We start from the raw sequence: 20,578 nt of genomic DNA, 5'->3' as shown, positions 1-20,578 counted from the left end.
CATATATATGGGAATCCTTTCTCTATTTGAGATGGCAAGTCCATCTCAAATAGAGTTTTGGATTGCAGGGTAGTAGATTTGAACATTTCTAGTTCATTTGACTAACTCCTCTGTGTTTTGTGGTCACAGATTACATAGTTAATACTTTTTTTTTTTTTTTTTTTTTTTTTTAAAGAAGAACCAGTGTGGACAGATTGGTGAAAAACCACTCCCATTTTTGGAGAAACAACCTGTCTTGGTCTGTTTTGTGCTGCTATAACAGAGTATCACAGACTGGGTAATTTATAAAGAACAGAGATTTATTTTTTACAGTTTTGGAGGCTGGGAAGTCTAAGGTCAAGGGGCCTGAATCTGGTGAGGGCCTCCTTGTTATATTATCCCATGGTGGAAGTTGAAAGGACAAGAGAACATACACAAGGGAGGGGAAGGGGGACAAGCTCATCCAATTATCAGGAACCCACTTCCATAACAACAAACCCACTTCCTGGATAATGGCATTAATCCTTGCATGAGGGCAGAGCCCACATGACCTAATCACCTCTCAAAAGTCCCACCTCTCAACACTGTTGCATGAGGAATTAAGTTTTCAAATTTCCAGCATATGAACTTTCAAGCCATAACACAACCCCAAACATAATAGCATGCCATTTAGGGATTGGAAAAATATTCCTCACTTACATGGGACAGTCAATTATTTTTTGCATCCCAATCCTGAAGCATAGCTTAATTTTACATCCATAATTGAATTGATTTTTTTTTCTTTTTAATTTATTTTTGGCTTTAGGCCATAACAAAGGCTGCTTGTGGAGAAGATGGCACAGACCACTTCTCTCTGTTGCAAGTAGTCAGCTCATTCAACCATTGGCAACCCCTCATCCACTGGTCAATTGGCCTGGGTCAACTAGAAAGTGATGTGTTTGGTATTGAAGGTATGTATGAGCCTACTGCCTCATAGTGCAGATAACAATTTCCTCCAAGGGTCAGGTTAGACTCTGCTGTCTGATGTCATAAACTCCCAGGCAAGTGGCAGAAATTCAGCAGCACAGGAGTTCTCTCAAGAACCAGCCAGGAAGTCTCTGGAATCTGGCAAAGTGAATTATGGTTCATTGAGTAAGATGTTCATCACCCTCTTCTTAGAAATAAATTCCATTTGCATCATCAGGGAGTCACAGACTGTTAGAGCTCGAAGTAACTTTGGACATCATGTGTTTAAATATCTTTGCAGCCAAGTCCATGGGGAAGGCCTAATTTGTGTCCCACTGCAGGGACTGTGACACAGAGGTTCTGTTTATATGAAGTCCCTGTAGGCCTTCTAGGAGAACCAGTGGGGAACATGTTGGCACTGACTGTTGCTGTAGGATAAATTTCTTCAACCAAGGTGGAGGACAAGAGTTGCCCTTTAAGTCTTGTACTGAACTGACTCTAAGTTTGAGTCTAATTCTTGGATAGTCTGTTAGAGAAGGGGTAATTTTGGATTCAACACTTTTTGCATCTTGCCCTCTGTTTCAATCCCAAAGAATTCTCTCTGAAGTTCCTAGAAGAGAGAGCATGGTAAAAAATTACATGTGTGAGACAAATAAAAGAATCATCATGCCAGGCTGCAAGACATTGAGAACACAGGGAAACTCTTCTTGGGAGTTTGAAAAGAGGTGGGTCTTTTGATTATAGGAGTGGAGGCATGACAAAAACCAAGTTGGAAGGGTGAAAAAGAGAAGGAGCAAGAGCCGCTTGTGAGATAGAGAGCTTGCTTGAGTGACAAGTTAAGACTTGCCTCAAGGGTAACAGTAAATGTGGTGGCTTGGAAAGCCTAGAACCAGCAACTGGCACAGGAGAATGTCAGTGGCCAGTAAAGAGCTGATCATGGGAACTGAGCTTATGCAGTCTGTCTCCCTCTCCTAGGACCTCGAATCTTGGGAAGATTGGTTGGCCTTCATTTATTCCAGCCATGGCATCTTGACATTGTCAGTTTGGAAAGCTTCTCAACATTCTCTCTCTCTCTCTCTCCCTCTCTCTCTCTTTGGTTAGAGTTGAGTTCTGTTGATTGAATTTGAATTGTCCTAACAGTTTCAGGGTCCCTTTGCCAATTAGCTAATTGCAAAATGAACAGACACTGAAGGAGCAAGTTTGGCGATTTAGAGAGCTTGAGCCCTGAAGCCACAAGTTCATCCCTGTTCTGCAGTTTGCATATTACCAAGCACAGCTGTATGATCAGGCTATTGGGTGATGGAAACATGTCAATAGTGAATGCCTGATGCTTTGCAGCAGGTGGAAGACACAGATGGCTAGCTCTCATGACAGTTTTCCTTGTCAGAAATCATTGTTCTCTTTTTGGTCTCAATATGACCTGTGCCAGCAGAAAGAGGGCTCTGGGAGTCAGCACAGCTGGAAACCAGCACTATCTGACTCTGGGCAAGTTGCTGTACCTCTCTGCAGTCAGTTTCCTCACCTATAAACCAGTGAAACAATACATAGCAACTCAACATATAAAATTAAGAACAGCAGGATTGCACTGCTGCCAGAGGATGCTGGTGGGTGGAATCCTGTCTACTTCGGAAGGATTCCTGAATACTTTCCTGCTACCTCCTCTTTTGGTCCTTGAGGTTCTTCTGGGGAACGCTCGAGGTCTGAGGCACACCCTTTGATGACTACATGGCTAGATGATCTGTAAGGGACTTTCTAGCCTACGAGTCTATTCATTTATTTTACAAAACAGTCAAACAAGTCTATTCATTTGTTTTATAAAGCAGTCACATTTCCATAGTCCCTCCTCTTCATCCCCTCCCTACTGCATAAGCCTCAGCACAGCACACATACAAACTTTCTCTGTGCACACGGGGAGGAGGAAAATGAGCTATTTTTGTGTTCAGTGCTTGCGGATTGGACCTTCTGTATTTCCAGAGATGGCCAGGATCATTGACAACATGCTAAGGAGCCACAAATAGGGTAAGTGGAATGTTCTTCTGCAAAAGGGAAGCCTGAGCCCTTTTCGGGCCACCCATGCCACTAGTCAGGCTTTCCAGGACTTCATGGCTCTGCATCAGAATTTCAGAGGTGCAAGAAGTTCTGAAAGCCTCCAGTCCCTAGAGTCCATGTCTGGACATCCTAAGGATAATATACTTCTCTGAGAGCATCCTGACCTCTCAGATCCATTTATAATATTGGTATTTAAAGGTGTACAAGAGATGTCAGCATTTCTATTCTATTCACTCATACTCCTTCCCAAAGATTCTTCCCTCCTCTCTAAGACAGCCTTCAAATCCTTGCTAAAAAGATGCCTAAATGCAGCCACATTTTGTACTAGTAGATTCCTCCCCACTGCCTGACAGCCACTGCTGATAGGTCTAGGAGTGACCACTTGACCAATCGATTCCTCTCTATTGGGACACAGAGCCTCTGTCATTTAGATGCTGACAGACATGAAGCTGTGTGGGGGTATGTCTTTGGGACAGCTGCCATGTTGAGCCATGTGCAATAGAGAAAATTGGCATGCCAAGAAGAGAAGGTAGTAGATACACAAAACGAAGGTAGATAGAGAGAACATGGGAGTGGGTAGGGGGAGAGGAGAAAAGGGCAGAAAGAGAGAGGGAGAGAGAGAGAGAGAACTTTCTGATAATTGTTCTCATTCCACAAGACCCTGTAATCTTCTACATTTACCTGTCTTTAGAGTTGCCTGAATCCCTCCATCATTGCAGAATTTTTATTGAAGTAGCCAGAATAGACTGTTCCTGGCAACCAGGCAATTTTTAATTAAGACTAAAAACTTAATGAAACAAGTCATGGCACCATCTACCCTGAAAGAGCTCGTGTATCTCTTCATTCACTCAACTGATATTTACCTAACCTAGATGTGGCAGCACTGTGGGTACCAGCATGAAGGATACAGTGATGAACAAATATTTAGGGATTTGAAATAACTTCAAGTGTGGAATGACCTGGCTGGATAAGGAAATGGAAGATGGCTTATTTGAAAGGCAGTGATAAGGAGGAGGAATTAGGCTTGCTTTATTAGCCCCAGAGGGCATAAGAAAACTTGGGTGGGTAGAAATAAAAAGGGGGCAGATTTGGCCTCAACATAGAGGAGAGCTTCCTGGCAGTTTGGAACTGTCTGAAGATGGAACCACTTGTCTTGAGGGTTGACTTTCTCCTACCAAGGGGCTAAATGACCAGTTTTCATGAGCTTTGTAGGGTAGATGCAAGCAATAGATGAAAGTTTAGATGAGATGATCTGTAAGATTCTGCCCCAAACCCTTGAATTAACATTTCACCTTGGACCCACACGGTCTTTGTGATTTTAGGCCAGTTATTTAACTTCTCTAAGCCTGTTTTATCACCTTTGAAAACTGAGATGGAAAACTCTTGCGCTGTTGTAAGGAATGAATTATGTGGCACTTAGTAAGTGCCTGGTGTGGGGAAGAAGGAATTCAGTGAATGAGTGTTTTCTTTACTCTTCTCTGTTATAGGTGAGGGTTTTCTTTTTATGAAATGCTGCTCTCAACTGCTGCCACCACTTCAGGGATTTTATTTGCTTTAAGCAATTGTAGTCCATGAAGATGATAAGAGTTTGTGTCTTATTCACCTTACTTAGCATAGGGTGGTGCCCTAAAAAGGCCTTCATAAATGTAGATATGATTTACTATGGAGCCTTAGCTAACAATCGCTACACTGAAATATCTATGAGAAATACATTTCTTCTCTACTCTTTTTAAAAATTTTTAAATTTTAATTTTATTTATTTATTTATTTATTTTTGAGACGGTCTCGCTCTGTGTCTCAAGCTGGAGTGCAGTGGCGTGATCTCAGCTAACTGCAACCTCCGCCTCCCAGGTTCATGCGATCCTTCTGCCTCAGCCTCATGAACAGGTGGGATTACAGGCGCTCGCCACCACGCCCAGCTAATTTCTATATAGTTAGTAGAGACGGGGTCTCACCATGTTGGCCAGGCTGGTCTTGACTTCCTGAGCTCAAGTGATCTGCCTGCCTCGGCCTCCCAAAGTGCTAGGATTATATGCGTGAGCCACTGCGCCCAGCCACTTTTCTACATTTTAAGCTTAAACACTGAGTCACAGGTAAACACACATGTACACATAGACACACACACGCATGCATATGGACTGCAACTAAGATAATGCACACAGCATGCAGGCAGATATGCACAGACGTTCATTCCCCCCTGCCCATAATTAAGAAGATGGAAGAAGAATTGGCTTGTGGAATGAGTCACAGAGGCAGCCAGGATGAAGGGCAGGATTCAGCATCCCCAGGGAATCTTTATTTATAGCCCTGGCTGCTGGAGAGGGGGCTGGAATTATTCCTAAAGAGTTTCAGTGATGGAGTGATCAGATAACCAAAAGATGTCATTCCCACCGTCGTGCTTACAGGCAGGCGCCTGTTGCTGCTGGAGCCAGCAGAAGCGCTGTGTCACTCCAGAGCTGTGGTTCATGGGAGGAGCCGAGCTGACTGCATTCCAGCTGGTCTATCGGCAGTCGCTGGGCCCCTTTCCCCAGTGCACAGACAATCTCTATGCTAATCCGAGCAAATCCTCCCAACCCCAAACAAACAGAAACCTCTGGGACAGCAGAGGCCACTGATTGCACAGGATGCAGCTTAGATTCAAAATGATACAGTCTAATCCGTTGGCCCCACAGCCCTGCCTCTGTCAACAGTGTGGTTTCTGTAATGAGCAGAGAAAGTGGCATGAGGAATATGCAATAGGAGACCTGACCTATCTCACTCAGGGCCAGGGTGAGGACGGGAGGAGGCAGCTGGCTCTTTGCTAGGTTTTGAAGGACATCAGAAAAGTCTAGGGGTCATGAGCATTAAGTTCCTTGGGTGCAAGCTGTCTGTCTTATCCATTCTGGCACTCCTGGTGGCAAGCGCACAGGAGATATTAGTTGATCAATGGATACATGCGTAATCTATGCAATATCTCAGTGTGTGAAGACCCCGCAGTTCTGGTTCTTGAATGTGATACATGGTAGAAAAGGAAGAACATTTTTTAGGGAGCTAAACAGACTAGGACTCCAATCCTGTTACTTCCTGTAGAAGACCTTGCACAGGTCACCTATTCTCTCCAAGCCTCGGTTTGCTTACTTGTAAAATGGAGACTCCCTATTATGTGCTATGTTTTGGGAATCATGGGAAGGATTAAAGATGGTGAAGTAGGTTACTTCACTTTATTATATGTGCTACCTAGGGGAAATGAGGTATTGTTATCAGCCAATAACACGTTAGCTGAATTAATCAGACAGATTGCACGTGGAAAACAGGGAATCCAGAACTGCCTGAGATGGTCTGGTTTATTGGCTCCTTATTTCCCAGCCTCCTTCCTTGGACTAGAGCCCTTCTCTGAGTGGGAGTTCTCTTCTCAGTTGGCTCAAGTGTGTGCCTGGAACTTTGTTCCCATTTGGGGCAGGAGGCCCCTTGGACTGGACCCCAGCTACCCAGTGCAAACCCTGTGCTCAGCCCTCATGTGCTCTTCCTCTTGGTCCTTGACCCTTACCTTGGCTCCTGGCCCTGACATAGCTTAGGTAACAGCTGCTGCTCATCTCTGGACTGACTGATTCAAGAGGGCAACTCTAGGTCTGCTGGGCCTGGCGTCCCAGACTGTTGGAGCTGCCTGAGACTGCCTCAGCATTTGGTCCTCTGATTCTTGGGCCTCATTCATCCCTGGAGTCCTGACAAGACCAAGCTGAAGAAACCTGAACCTGCTCTTCTAGGTTACAGAGCACCCAATCCAGCACTTGAATCTCAGGTTGTTTCCAGAAGAGGTCAGATAACAGGAAGTAAGGCTCGGGAGAGAAGGAAGAATCAGGAAGAGGATTTCAGGAGCATTCACTACAGCTGCCATCAAAACATTACTTCCTAGACTGAGAGAAAAAAGTAGTAGTTATTAAAAGCCCCAGGTGTTTCAGCTGAAGAGATCTGAGCTTAAAGCCTGCCTCTGTCGCTTGTGAACTGGGCAGCCCTGGGCACGCTGCACCTTCTTTCTGAGCTTTGGATTCCTTGCTTATAAAATGGGGTTAGGAAGAGTACCTACCTTATGGGGCTGAGAGCACTGAGAGACATAATGGCTGCAAAGTGCTGAGCACAATGCCTGGTGCACAGTAGGGAGTCCATAAAATAGTGGCTATGATGACTGTGATTTGATGATTTTTGTGACCACTGCCCTAGTGGCTGCTCAGGGTCATCAGGAGGACCCGATGAGATAAGGGATTTGAATGTGTTTAGAAGGAGGCTGGAGAGCCTGATGTCAACATGGAGTATTGAAATCATTATTTTCTCAGTTTTTGACATTTGCCAACTGATGTGCTGTTGCACCCAAAGATTGGGTGCATGGCAGCCAGAGGGCATGAAGGACTTCCCCAGAGCTGGCTGCTGGCATGACCTTCCCATCTGGTGCAGTGGGAGGGAAGAGGCTTGGACAGAGTTCTCCTATTGTCCCGGGTCTTCTGAGGCCATCAGCTTTGCTCAGTTCTTCTAGCTTAGCAGAGGGGTTTACAAAGGGTGGAGGGGAGACACAGGGGACCAGGAGCTGAAACTTTATTTGCTAAGTGTTTTTCAGAGCCCGCAGCTCTGAGAAGGTGACAAGGGGCCAGGCAACAAGCCTTGATTTATGAACTGAGGCTCCCATTCCAGAAAACACATCATCAGTCCTTGTAGTAAAGAGCTTCAACCAGAGGGGCTGCCCTTCTGACTGCAGGCCTGAGTCCCAGGACTGCTCTGAAAGGCAACTCTTTTTTATGCACCCCTTAGGGGAAGAAAATCCAGAGAACAAATTCTGGGCCCTCCGTAGGGATGGGAACTGCTCTCTGATGGCCAGGGAAGTACCTGAAACACAAGCGCCAGGCCCCTAACAGTGAAAGGGAGAGTGGTAGAGTTCTTAACAAAATGACCTTACTGTCAGCTGGTCATACATAGAGTCCAGAAGAAGGGACAAATGGTCCTTTACTTTTTACTTATAGCCCCAACAGATCCCACAGAGGCGGATTCCACTCAGCCACATGTTCAGTTCTTCCCCAACATTCCAACACGGAGCCACTCTAATAGAATCTTAGGATGCTACCTTTCACAAATGGTATGTGCAACCCATACCTACCATTCTCCCTATCTTCTTTTTCGCAGAACTGTATCTGCAGCAGTATGCTAAGATGGAACCCCCTCTGCTGAATCTAGGGAATGAGCCATGTTTGGTCTCACTCAGACACGACAATTTCATTCCCATTTGCCAGTGATTGGTTTAGGGATGGTCATGTGGCTCAGTTCTGGCCAATGGGATCTGAGTCAAAGTCCTCTGGAATCGTCTGAAAATATTTTGCTCCTTGATAAGAAAGAGACATAGGAGGAGAAATCTCATTCTGTCTCTTTCTTCTTTTGCATGTCATTGTATGAGGATGTGGTGTTTGGCAGCCATCCTGCCACTGTGAGGAGAAAGCCAAAAACGTGGCACAGAAGCTGATTCAGAGCCTTCACATTGTTGAGCCACAGTCTAACCCTGGAACTGCCAACTTGTAGACTTTTGTTAAATGAAGTAATGAAAGTCCTTATTGTTTTGTTTGGAGACAGAGTCTTGCTCTGTCACCCAGGCTAGGATGCAGTGGCGTGATCTCAGTTCACTGTAACCTCTGTCTCCTGGGTTCAAGTGATTCTCCTGCCTCAGCCTCCTGAGTATCTGGGATTACAGGTATGCGCCACCATGTCTGCTTAATTTTTGTATTTTTAGTAGAGACGGGCTTTCACCATGTTGGCCAGGCTGGTCACGAACTCCTGACCTCAAGTGATCCGCCTACCTCGGCCTCCCAAAGTTTTGGGATTATAGGTGTGAGCCACCATGCCTGGCCCCTTGTTGTTTAAGCAACTTTTAGTCACATATGCTGTTCCATCTATACCAAAGCATCTGAACGAATCTATCAGGGAAACCTCTTCTCAGTTGACCCTCCCTTTTTCTTCTCCTTTCCCTGCTTTAATTCAGGTGACTCAAACCTGGATGCCTGCAGGGGCTGGAGCAGAACTATGCACAACTGTAACTTGTGTGGCACAAGGAAGGCGAATTACAGAGTGTGTGCCCCTTGTGAAGGGGCTGGTGCTGGTTATTGGGTTCCAGCTGGTTCTGGCTGTGCAGGAATCCTACCCAACTGTGGCCAGATATTTTTATTTTTCAGGAGAAACTGGAAAACTGGATTTTTAGGTGCACTCTCAATTTAGAAATGCAAGTTGAAATTTTAAAGTAAGATACTGTATATGAACCAAACTGACATATCTGTGCACTATGTATGGTCTCAGGGTCATATATTTATGACTTGGGTTTAACCTCAGAGTTTCATTTTTTCCTTGAGCTTGAACCTTAAGGCCGTCAGTGACTTATTTCAGATTTTGCTGTTGGGTAGGAGCTGTGGTTGTGGGCTTGAGTTATATGGCAGTGGGGAATAGAAAAGGGGAGAAAAGAGAATAGAAGGATGTAACTGTGTCCTGACATTAAGGTAGGACATCTGCAAGCCAACAAGCCTTTATCCTGCAGGATAAACCTTCTCTTAGCAGAAGTCTTGTGTTTGATTTTACTGAAAAGGCCACTATTGTTTTCTCCACCATGAATTATGTTACCAAAGCCCCCTTCTCTTATCTAAATGTCAGTGTGGCTCAGGCTCTAAGAATTGGGCCTATACCACCAAACGACCATGAAGCTAGAAGTTTTGATGCAATTTCCAAGGAAATTGACATCCTGTTTGGCTTAATTAGTGCTGTGAAGACACAAGTTTTGTCTAGGAGCGTGAATTCTCAGTTCTCATTTAGCCCAATAAATGTTCAGTTCTTTTCAGCTAAAGAAAATATCTCATGGAAAATACAAGGACATACCCTTTTCATGCAAACTGCATTTGGGTGCATGAATAAATTCAAATGGGTCCCTGTAGGGAAGGCCTGGACTGCTGTGGACATTTTAGACCTTTGTTAAACTAACTTTCCATGGACCTGAGGATTCTGACCCCCAAGGGGGCAAGTCTAGGCTCCTTGTCCCTGCATGACCCACACAGGTTGTTTAATTTAATTCTTCAGGCTGTTAAATTGGAAATCTTCATGTTTGCCTCCAGGTCATCAAATTAAAAATATTCAGAGTGCCTTTATTGCAAGGCATCAGAGAACAGCTAACACGAACTTCATGCCGTGTACTGTGTATAGCCCAGTGATGCCCCTCGATGACAAGAGAGGATGAGTCACCACCAGCTTCAGGGATTTGGAAGAAATGTCAATGAAGTCATGAATAATAGGTGCTGCACTGACACCTAAGAAGGTTAAGGTCAGGAATTAGTTGGCAGGGAAGAAAATTGTGAAGGAGGCCACCCACAGCTCTACAGAGCTTCAGTAGCTTGTGTCATCTGATTGGATAGTGGTGAGCTGGGATAGCCAAGAAAATAAGGAATTTATTTCATTTTGAAGAAATAAAATGTGCATACGTTGGTGGTGGTGGGAGGTTCTTCCTAAGGGCAGAGAGGTGGACTTGATGGCTTCTGGAAGCCCCACCAAGCTTCAGGCCTTTATTGTGGCTGTAGGGGCTGGTATTAGAAATCAGTGGGTCTGAGAACTTCTCCAAGCATCCTGGGAATTTTTTAAAGGGAACATTTTACAGAAAGGCAGAAACTAATCTAGGCTACCTCTAGAGAGAAGAAAGACCCCAATAGCCCAGAAGGGCTGCAGAATGTTAGATTGTGTTTCAGTTCCAGTGGGAAGACACTATCAAGACAGTAAGTAGTTCAGACGATGTTTTCTGCCCTCTGCATAAAAAGCAAAGAGGTGGGGTTAAAAAGCTGGTGGTTGTGCTTCCATTGACCTTCCAATCAAATGCTATTTTGGTGATTCATTCTGGGGGAATGAAGCAATGGATCATCATCAAGAAAATGATGGAATGCCTCACCATTTCATGGTGTCTCCACTTGTTTGTCTGTCTACATTAACCAGAAAAATTCCAGCGAGGACAGGCCTGCACACTGTCTAGAGATGGAAGGAGGTGAAATCACCTCCACGATGGTCATTGTCGTGGCTTTCACTCCTGTTGCCACCATCATCCAGTATATGTGTAGACTAAGAGAACTCTAAGACGAGCACGATGACAACAACAAGGCCTGTCGTAGACTGTCATAGTCAGGGTTTGTTGTTAGGGATCGGCACTTGGGGAAGGGAGAGGAAACAGGATTGGACAGAGGGAGAAGTTGAACTGTGATGTTTATCAGAGTTGTCCTCAGTGAGCTGAAAAGACTGAGTCTTTATCAATGATTGGATGTGTGCTGTCAGGGAAGGGTACTCTCCTGGGCAAGGTGGCTCTCTGCAGCTGAGGTCGCCAAGCTCAAGCTGACAGCTGGAGTGTCTGCTGATGGCACTTGCAGCAGCGGGCTCAGTGGGTTCTTCCCTGAAGGAGACTGGAGCACTGCAACTGTGTGCCATTCAAAAAGCCCAGATCTTGGGTGTATACCCAAAGGATTATAAATCATTCTACTATAAAGACATATGCACACTTAGTTTATTGCAGCACTATTTACAATAGCAAGGACTTGGAACCAACCTAAATGCCTATCAATGATAGACTGGATAAAGAAAACGTGGCACATATACACCATGGAATACTATGGAGCCATAAAAAAGAATGAATTTGTGTCCTTTGCAGGGACGTGGATGAAGCTGGAAATCATCATTCTCCACCAACTAACACAGGAACAGAAAACCAAACACTGTATGTTCTCACTCATAGGTGGGAGTTGAGCAATGAGAACACATGGACACAGGGAGGGGAACATCACACACCAGAGCCTGCTGGGGGGTGGAGGGCAAGGGGAGGGAGAGCATTAGGAAAAATACCTAATGCATTTGGGGCTTAAAACCTAGATGATGGGTTGATAGGTGCAGCAAACCACCATGGCACATGTATACCTATGTAACAAACCTGCACGTTCTGCACATGTATCCCAGAATAAAAAAAAAAAAAAAATCCCAGATCTTGAATCCAGGGAAGGTTTTATTGCAGATTTCAGAGCCATGAAGCCACCTCTCAGCACCTTGGTCTATCTCCTGACCAAGCAGTCAGACAAAGCAAGTACAATTTCTATGACGGTAGTGAGAGCCAGGCAAGATGGCAAGACCTCAGGCTTATGATTCAGACAGACCAGGATTCAAAATCCACACTCATACTCACCAGTTGCATGACTCTAGGCAATTATATCACCTTCTCTGAGCTCCATGTCCCTTTCTGTAAAATGGGGATAATAGTGTGCTGGTCCAGGGCCCACTTGTCTTCCCATAGTGTCTTTCCCTTCCCACGTCTGTTCTGTATCACAGGGACCTTATCTCTGCAAGATGCAGCTCCCAGGCTCCTGTGTCAGCTGGATTCTAGCTGAGTTTGGCCAATGATAATTTGGGGACAAGAAGCAGCAGCTATTCAGGGCATTTCTCCCTCCCTGCTTCAGGTGGTGTCCCTAGCAGCAGCTGCATCTCTGCAAGCAAGAGCACTCATTAACATAGACATACTCAAAACTGCCACATGTGCAGTTTCTAACAATGTTGACAAGCCAGTGCCTTAATTATTTTATTATTTTAAAATAAGATTATTTATTTGATTAATTATAAGAATATTTTAATCTTATAAGATTATTTTAGTTGATTAATCATCACTCATGTAGAGGATACGATACAAGTTGGGAATTTTGATTAGGACATGAAAAAGCATTGTTGAAGTTTATCAAGTTTCTCAAAGATTATTGTCCTGCAGGATCCCTCATGAGTACATAAAGTAGTGGGGAAGGGCTCCAGGGTGTCAGAGAGGAACAGTAAGGCAGAGGAGGAGACCCTGCAGAGAGATGTTTAAATAGCATATAAGTTGCCACCATCACAACTCTGAAGAGAACTATAACTTCAAAGTCATTCAAAATTGGCATTCAAAGTCTGTCAAAACAGGGCTTCAATCTACTTTTTAAACTCTCTTTCTTAGACTTTGTATTGGGTTGAATAGCAGATCTCCAAAAGATATGTCTAAGTCCTAACCCCACCCCACCACCCCGGTACCTGTGAATATGACTTTATTGGAAATGGGGTTTTGGAAGATGTTAAGAATCTTGAGATGACATGATCCTAGATTTAGGGTGGGCCCTAAGCTCAATGACTGTTGTCCTTATAAAATAAAAGAGAGGGAGAGTTGAGACATAAGGACACAGGGGAGGAGCTGCAAGCCAAGGAATTAGAATCACTAGAGGCTGGAAGAGGCAAAGGATGGAATCTTTGTTATGGGAGCCTTAGGAGACTAATATAGACCCCAACTTCCAGTTATATTGGGCCATTGAGTTGTTTCCTGAATAGCCCAGCTCTTTGCTGACCTTGGGTTTTTAACAATGTTGCATTGGACACATTATTACATTTATATTTAATGCATGCACAGTTAACTATTTGGTTGGCAAAAAATAACATGAATAGACTGAGAGAGGCTGAGAGCAGAGCAAATTGATGGCTAAGCTGCTAGGGACAGTTCTGTCTCCTTTTCCATGCTGAGTGGTGAGTGCTGCCCTGCAGGATGCGGGAAACATGGCCACGGCTACTCCTCACCACTCCCATGGTCTTCCCACAGGATGAGCATCTCATCACGTCATGTATGAGTCCATTGTGGAAGATTTCATGGTTTTCATACAACCTGGCCCCTCAAAGCAAGCTCATGAATTCAGCTGAAGCAACAACAATTGATTTCGGGACTACAGGACACAGTGACTGCATTGGATTTCTTGAGAGACAGTGTCATTTTCCAACACAGTGTCTCATAAGATATTTTTAAAGGAACTTTTGACTATCCTTTATTTATGACTTTTTTTGGCTTTATGCATTGATTTTAGAACACAAATGCTGAGTAAGATTTGATTCCTTTGAGTTCACTTTGCTTAGAATCCCTCAGCATACTTCAACATGCCACTTTTTCCAACGACTTCTCCCTTCATATCCGTATTGGTGTTGAATTTCCAACTTCTTCAAAATTCCATAGCATTTCCCTCCATCACTCCCATGTATCTTCACTTATAGGAATTTATACACACATCAGCTTCCCTTGCAGAATTTTTTGACATTGGGGGCTATATATCTTTGAATCTCCCATAGGCCAGTGGATCATTGAATGAGTGGTTGGATGGATGGATGGATTTATTGATGAGTTTATAGATTTCAGAGAGAAATCAAATGGAATCTAATATCCAAAGCAAAGAGAGCTTGTCTACATTTACACTGCCAATGTGAGTCTTGATGCACATATTGGGAATCAGATTGCCAGGTGATGCCATACTGTTGCAGATAGATGGTTTGCTTTCTCTGTGGACTTAAAATAATTCAAGCGTGAGGGCACTCCTTTAAATCACTGGTACAGGGATGCATCTATACTGCAACTCAGCCTAAGTGTCAGTTCCTAAAGGAACTCTTCCCTGCACCTCCAAGTCTAGGTGAGTCTCCTTCCTCTCTGTTATGTGCTATCATGACATTCTCTTTTTTCCCTTCATAGCATTCTCACATTTTGAAACTCTATTTGTTTCTGTGACTTTTTGTTTACTATCTTTTACACCCTCCAACCTCTTGGCTGACTTTAAACTCAAGAAAGGTACGATTGATGTCTGTTTTCTTAACCATGGTAATCCAGTGTCTAGTTCAGTGCCTGCCATTGGCTGCAATATATTATAGCAGTAACATATCACATATTACTGCTCCTAATATCTAATATTAATTGACTACGTATTATGTGCCAGGCACTGTTAAAAACTGCTTTATATAAATCATCTCCTTTTATCTTCACAATAACTCTCTGAAGCAGGAACGATCATTATTCCCATTTTGTAGATGAGGAGACTGAGATACAGGGACGCTAACTGGTTCAAGGTATCACAGCTAGGAAGTACCACAGTGGAGATTTAAATCCAGGGATGCAAGCCTCAAAGTCAGGAAGTGTTCACTAAATATATGTTGAATAAATGAATCAATCATGATCAATATTACTGTGTATCTTCTGGACTAATCACCTAGCCAATGCAAAGATGTCTTCTACAACTACTCTAAGAGTTAGTTCTCCAGATCCTTCTGAAATACTTCTGGCAATGGGATTCATTAGCTTTTCCAGTTGGGCAACTCTAATAACTAGGATGATTTTCATTATGTAAAACTGAAATCCACTTCTGTGATAATTTTACCTGTGGACACCTGTTCTACTCTCAGTAGTTTAAAAGAACTTTAGTTCCTCTCATACAGCTCTGATAAGAGTTTTCACTTAGATGACAGCCTATGTTCCAGCTATATCTGCAGCTTCTGGCCAAACCATAGCGTACTGGTATACCTGTTAAACTGAGGCATCCACACCTGGATAGAAGGCTGTCCAGGCATGGTATGCCCAGGGTGGAGTAGAGTAAGAATATGCACGTCTGTAACCCTGGGGACTGACATGATGCTTGTTGAATTCAAATAAAATGCTTTCATAGTGATAATAATAATCCCTTTACTTTATAGTTGAAAATTATAAAATACATATGTGTGCCAAATTTCAGTTGATTTTTCTCTACAATATGTTGTTTAATCTCTGCTATGTTTTTGATTGAGGCTTCAGGATATTAGAGCCGTAAGCAAGGTGAGAGATGCTTTGAGGTCCAGAGAGGTTGAATGGTTTGCTTAGAGCCAAGCTAAGTTTCCTTTTAAAACTGATAATTTCTGGAAACTATGTCCTTCTTACCATGATATCCCATGAACCTGGTGGGTTTCCTACCCTCTGGTTCCTTTCAGTATATTAACTGTGGTCAAAATAGTGTTGGCAATGAATGTTCCATCATTGGAGGTGTATGAACTGATAATGAGTTGGCTTTTGAATAAGGATGTTGTACCCACAACGGTTGAGACATCTAATGAGTATTGGTCTAAATGATCTTTCAGGTAATGTAACCTCAGACCTTATAAAAACTATGCCACCCATAGATTGCATAGGGATCAGGTAGAGTTTTAGCCACAAAGCTTTAAAGACTTCTATCAACCAAATTGTTTCTGAATATAGCAACCTAGTTTCTCACCAAAACTGGTAGAAGCCAAGATCATCATCCTTCAAGATTGAAACGCTACCAAAAATATATGAGTTTTCAACACTGATTCTCAATACCTTGTGGAAACTTCCCAAGATCTTTTGTCCCAATCCTATTTGTTCTTCACACCTAGCTCAACTCCTGTCTACTCTGAATATCCTTTCTCAATCCTCTAAATTAGAATGAATTCTTCCCTCCCATATTTCCCCATAGGTCATTGTAACTGGCCTATAAAACCTATCAAAATCTGCCTTATATTATGCATATTTTCCCATTTCATCGAGCAATCACTGATAAATCAGCAAATAAATCAGCAAACACTGATTTATTTGTACATAATTTATTATCATTATTAACCATGTACTACGCCAAATACTTTACATGTTTTGCCTCTTTGTTTTGTCTTTACCTTATTTATTCTTTGCAATGACCCTTTGTGGTAGGTGTTGATAATATCACCATTTCACATATGAGGAAACTGAGGCTTGGAAATTAGTCATTTTCCTAAAATTACATGGTAAGTTGGTGCCAGAGCTGGGCTCACAAGTTCTTATAGAACAGAGGCCATGATTCTTCTCTCTCAGTCCCTAGAATTTTACTTTGTTTGCAATGGGTGCTTAACAATTTTTTTTCTGTTGCTTATAGACACAGATCCAGAACACTTCAGACCACACTTGCGATGAAGAAAGTCTGTGGTTCCAGAGAATCAAAGCCAGGTAGATAAGCTGGCAATTGGATCAAGGTGAAAGCAGTTCTTCCATTGAGTTAGGTGAGCACTCAGGAGCTCTATTATGCTAGGGACTCTCTGACATCTTTCATCATGTGGTCAAAGGAAATAATGGTAAGTAAAGAGCAGTGGTCTCCATCTTTGATCTCAGTCTTGGGTGGAATAAGAGATGGAACACTTTTATTGTCTGAGCAGTTGGTTTGAGAATCTTTCTGAGGAGAGATCCACCTTGGTGGGGAAAAACCCCTTGACAAGCCCACTTACTGTAAAATACTTACAGCAAGTATAGCTGTACCTGAGTGAAGAGGAAGAAAGGGAGAGGAAAATATGAGAGAGGGCGAGGGAGAGGGTGGTAGAACCAGCAAGATGGTGAATCAGCTGTACTGCATTGTACATGATATAATCACTCCCCAGAACTGTGTGATCTTCAATGAATTCTTGAAAGCTTAGCAAAGGGCAGACATAAATAGATTTCTCATGGAAAACAGAGAAAGCCCTATGCCTTGGGACACGGGTAGAATGGAATTAGTGAGCCAACAAAAAGATTCTCAACACCAGAAAAATGCAAAGTTCTTGAGGACGGCTTAAGGCTTTCCCATGCTGTAGAATTCAGGGTTCAAGGCAATATCATGGAGATTTCAAGGATTTTGGGGGGGCCAGTGGGCAACTGTTTGACATTTGGTAACCATACCCAAAAGAGGTCATATAACTCATTTAAATTCAATTGAACAGAGAGTAAGTAGATGTTTCTTGAGCACCAACCCAATGCCAGACGCTGTAGGTTGGACATCACTTCAAGGCTGCTGGGGAGAAATTACGAAGTAGATCTGTGGGAATACTTCCCCCATTTGTTCTGCTGAGAAATCTCTCTCAGTTTTGCTGGCCGTTCAGTGGTTCCTGAGATAACTAACCTGACTTATCCCTCCAATATCAGAACCTCAGTTTGGGAGCTTTCTTTTCCTCATTTTCTTTCACCAAAATTTATTCATGTATAAAATGCTGTAGAGTGTTGTCAAGAGTGTTCTGAACTTAGACTTTGGAGACCTTAGACTTTGCAGAGAATTCTTGCCCCAGAACTTTCTAGCTGTTTGACGTGGGAAAAAACACTTAACTTTTGGGAGACATTCTCATTTTGGTTTATGTCTCTGTAATGGTTTTTATATGTTTGTCCCTCAGTACACTGTGAGCGGCATAAGGCCAAGTACCATTACTATCTTTTTTGTTTTGTTTTTTGTTTTTTTCTTTTTTTGAGACAGAGTCTCACTCTGTTGCCCAGGCTGGAGTGCAGTGGTGCGATCTTGGCTCACCCCAACCTCTGCCTCCTGGGTTCCAGTGATTCTCCTGCCTCAGCCTCCAGAGTAGCTGGGATTACAGGGGTGTGCTACCACGCCCAGCTAGTTTTTGTATTTTTAGTAGAGACAGGCTTTCACCATTTTGGCCAGGCTCGTCTCCAACTCCTGACCTTAGGTGATCCACTGGCCTTGGTCTCCCAAAGTGCTAAGATTATAGGTATGAGCCACCGTGCCCAGCCCATCTTTTTTTTTTTTTTTTTTAAGTCAGAGTCTCACTGTGTTGCCCAGGCTGAAGTGCAGTGGCATGATCATGGCTCACTGCAGCCTCGACCTCCCGGGCTCAAGCGATTCTCTTGCCACAACCTCCTGAGTAGCTGGGACTACAGGCACAAACCACCATGGCTGACTAATGGAAAAAATATATATTTGTAGACATGAGGTTTTGCTATGTTGCCCAGGCTGGGCGTTATTATCTTGTCTGTATCTTTCGAACTCTTACATAGTGCTTGGCCGTCAATAAAGTTTGTTCTAGGAATGAATTAAGGAATGACCACCCAACTCTCCTTGCTACTTATGTAAAGCTGAAGTGAGTTAATGAATATGAAAGAGTATTTAAAAAAACATAATTTATCTGTTTATTAGAAACCTCATTGTAGCTAGCTGCCACATCAGAAATAATTCAGCTAAACCACTTATATTAAGGTGTTGATGTTTTAGAGTTAGCTTTATGGGTTACGTCTGCCAGGGGCTACTTGTGTTTTTGTATGTAGGTTTTGAGGAAGCATATATTTCACGAAAAGAGTTTAATTGATCCATAGGTATTATGAACAGTAGTGACAAGCATATTGTAAAAGGGATTTTTTGAACAAAACAGGGCTTTCTGGGTTTCTTCAAGCAGGAAATAAAAATCTGCCAGTTTGAATCGTTTCCAAAAATGCCGCGACTACAGCATCTTTTCTAAGACTCTTGGAAAAATGCAATGCAGTTGTGATAGGCTATATCTTTAACTCACTCTCCATTTAAAATGAAGCACAAGAAACTGGAGACAAATGACCAAGCTGTATAGAGATTGCGAGAATTAGTGATCAGCGTTGGCTGCAAACCATGTGAGTTACGCTTTTCTTTTCGGTTTCACGCAGAAACTTCTCTCATTTCATTTTAAGTTGCATCTGCTTTGCACAGTGTGTGTGTGTGTGTGTGTGTGTGTTTTTCGCAAAGCACCATGAATGATTTATGACTTTCTGACGCCACATCCCACAAGATTACATAAGGAACAATGAAAAACAAGTGATTGAGCCAAACTTAAAAAAACCCCAAACATTTCCAAAATGGATTTCATCTTGACTGCAGTCAGCTAATAGTTTTTGACTCACCACAAGTGCTCCTTCATTCCAAAGTGCGCCCCATTTCTGTGAGGATCTCCCAGATTTTCTTTCACTGTTGACAGCACACTATGATCAACTCAGTCTTTTTTCCCCAGCAATGTCCAGGAACGTCCAATTTTCCCAAATCCTCCCCTTCTCTCTGAAAGTGAACTTTGCAGCTGGATTGCAGAAACAGTCTCATTAGTTTGGTTAATGATTGGACAAAAACCTTGATAGGAGTAATAGCTATCAGGCTTGTCATTTCTTTTCATCATAGAATAATAGGATTTCAGAGTTTGCAGGGGCCTGGGATTCCCTAGTTGTACCCATTGTTTGACAGATAAAGAAGCTGATAACCAGAGAGGTGAGGTAACTTACCCAAAGTCACACAATTAGATTACTTTAAGCAGAGTAATGGACATAATTCAACCTCAGAGTGGTGTCGTCTGTGCATATTTATCAATAAACTTTCATCGCCCTACTTAAGTGAAGTGACAACATTAGATGTTATTTTTTAACTATAGGAATTTTAGAGCTTATGTGATGGACTTTCTGTCATTGACTTGTTTATGAAGCCGGAGCAAATCCATGCGGGGGAGGAAGACAACTGCTTGCAAGGCAAGGGCTGTGTTGAAGGCTAGAGTACTGGGTTGCTGGCTGCAAGGGGTGATGTGTCTTTCCAGAGTCTTGGTCAGAAGTGGCCAAATTGGGGTAATGAGGGTTTGTCTGAAACCCGAGGTCTGGATCAGTGGCCTGTATGAAGTTTCAGGTTTGAGGGGTTGGTGTGAGACAGCAAACTGAAGGTGAGTGAAAGATAAGGAGTCAAGGAGTCACAGAGGGCAAGATGGCTGAGATCAGTGTCCAGGTTGTGGGGCTGTGATCAAATAGAAGGACCACCAAATAGAGGAAGCACCAGTTGTTGGTTTAAGGGAGCAGGATTTGGTCACATTATTTCAAGTTTACAGATAAGAATGGAAAACCCACCAGGCCGGGTGTGGTGGCTCACACCTGTAATCCCAGCAATTTAGGAGGCCAAGGTGGGTGGATCACTTGAAGTCAGCAGTTCAAGACCAGCCTGGCCAACATGGTGAAACCTTGTCTCTACTAAAAATACAAAAATTAGCCAGGTGTGGT

The 20,578-nt window shown here is 43.1% G+C and overlaps 1 long non-coding RNA gene across 1 annotated transcript; it reads right to left on the bottom strand.

Annotated features, from left to right (window-relative positions):
• Positions 1–281: 281 nt before the first annotated feature.
• LOC141407098 (uncharacterized) lies at positions 282–19,606 on the bottom strand. Its single transcript, XR_012414319.1, has 2 exons — positions 19,454–19,606; positions 282–1,534 (listed from the first exon to the last, which is right to left on the bottom strand). It is a non-coding gene; the product is annotated as an uncharacterized lncRNA (long non-coding RNA).
• Positions 19,607–20,578: the final 972 nt, after the last annotated feature.

This window comes from Macaca fascicularis, chromosome 6 (assembly GCF_037993035.2).
Source record: "Macaca fascicularis isolate 582-1 chromosome 6, T2T-MFA8v1.1".
NCBI lineage: Eukaryota > Metazoa > Chordata > Mammalia > Primates > Cercopithecidae > Macaca > Macaca fascicularis.
This window is presented reverse-complemented; position numbering and strand designations above follow the sequence as displayed.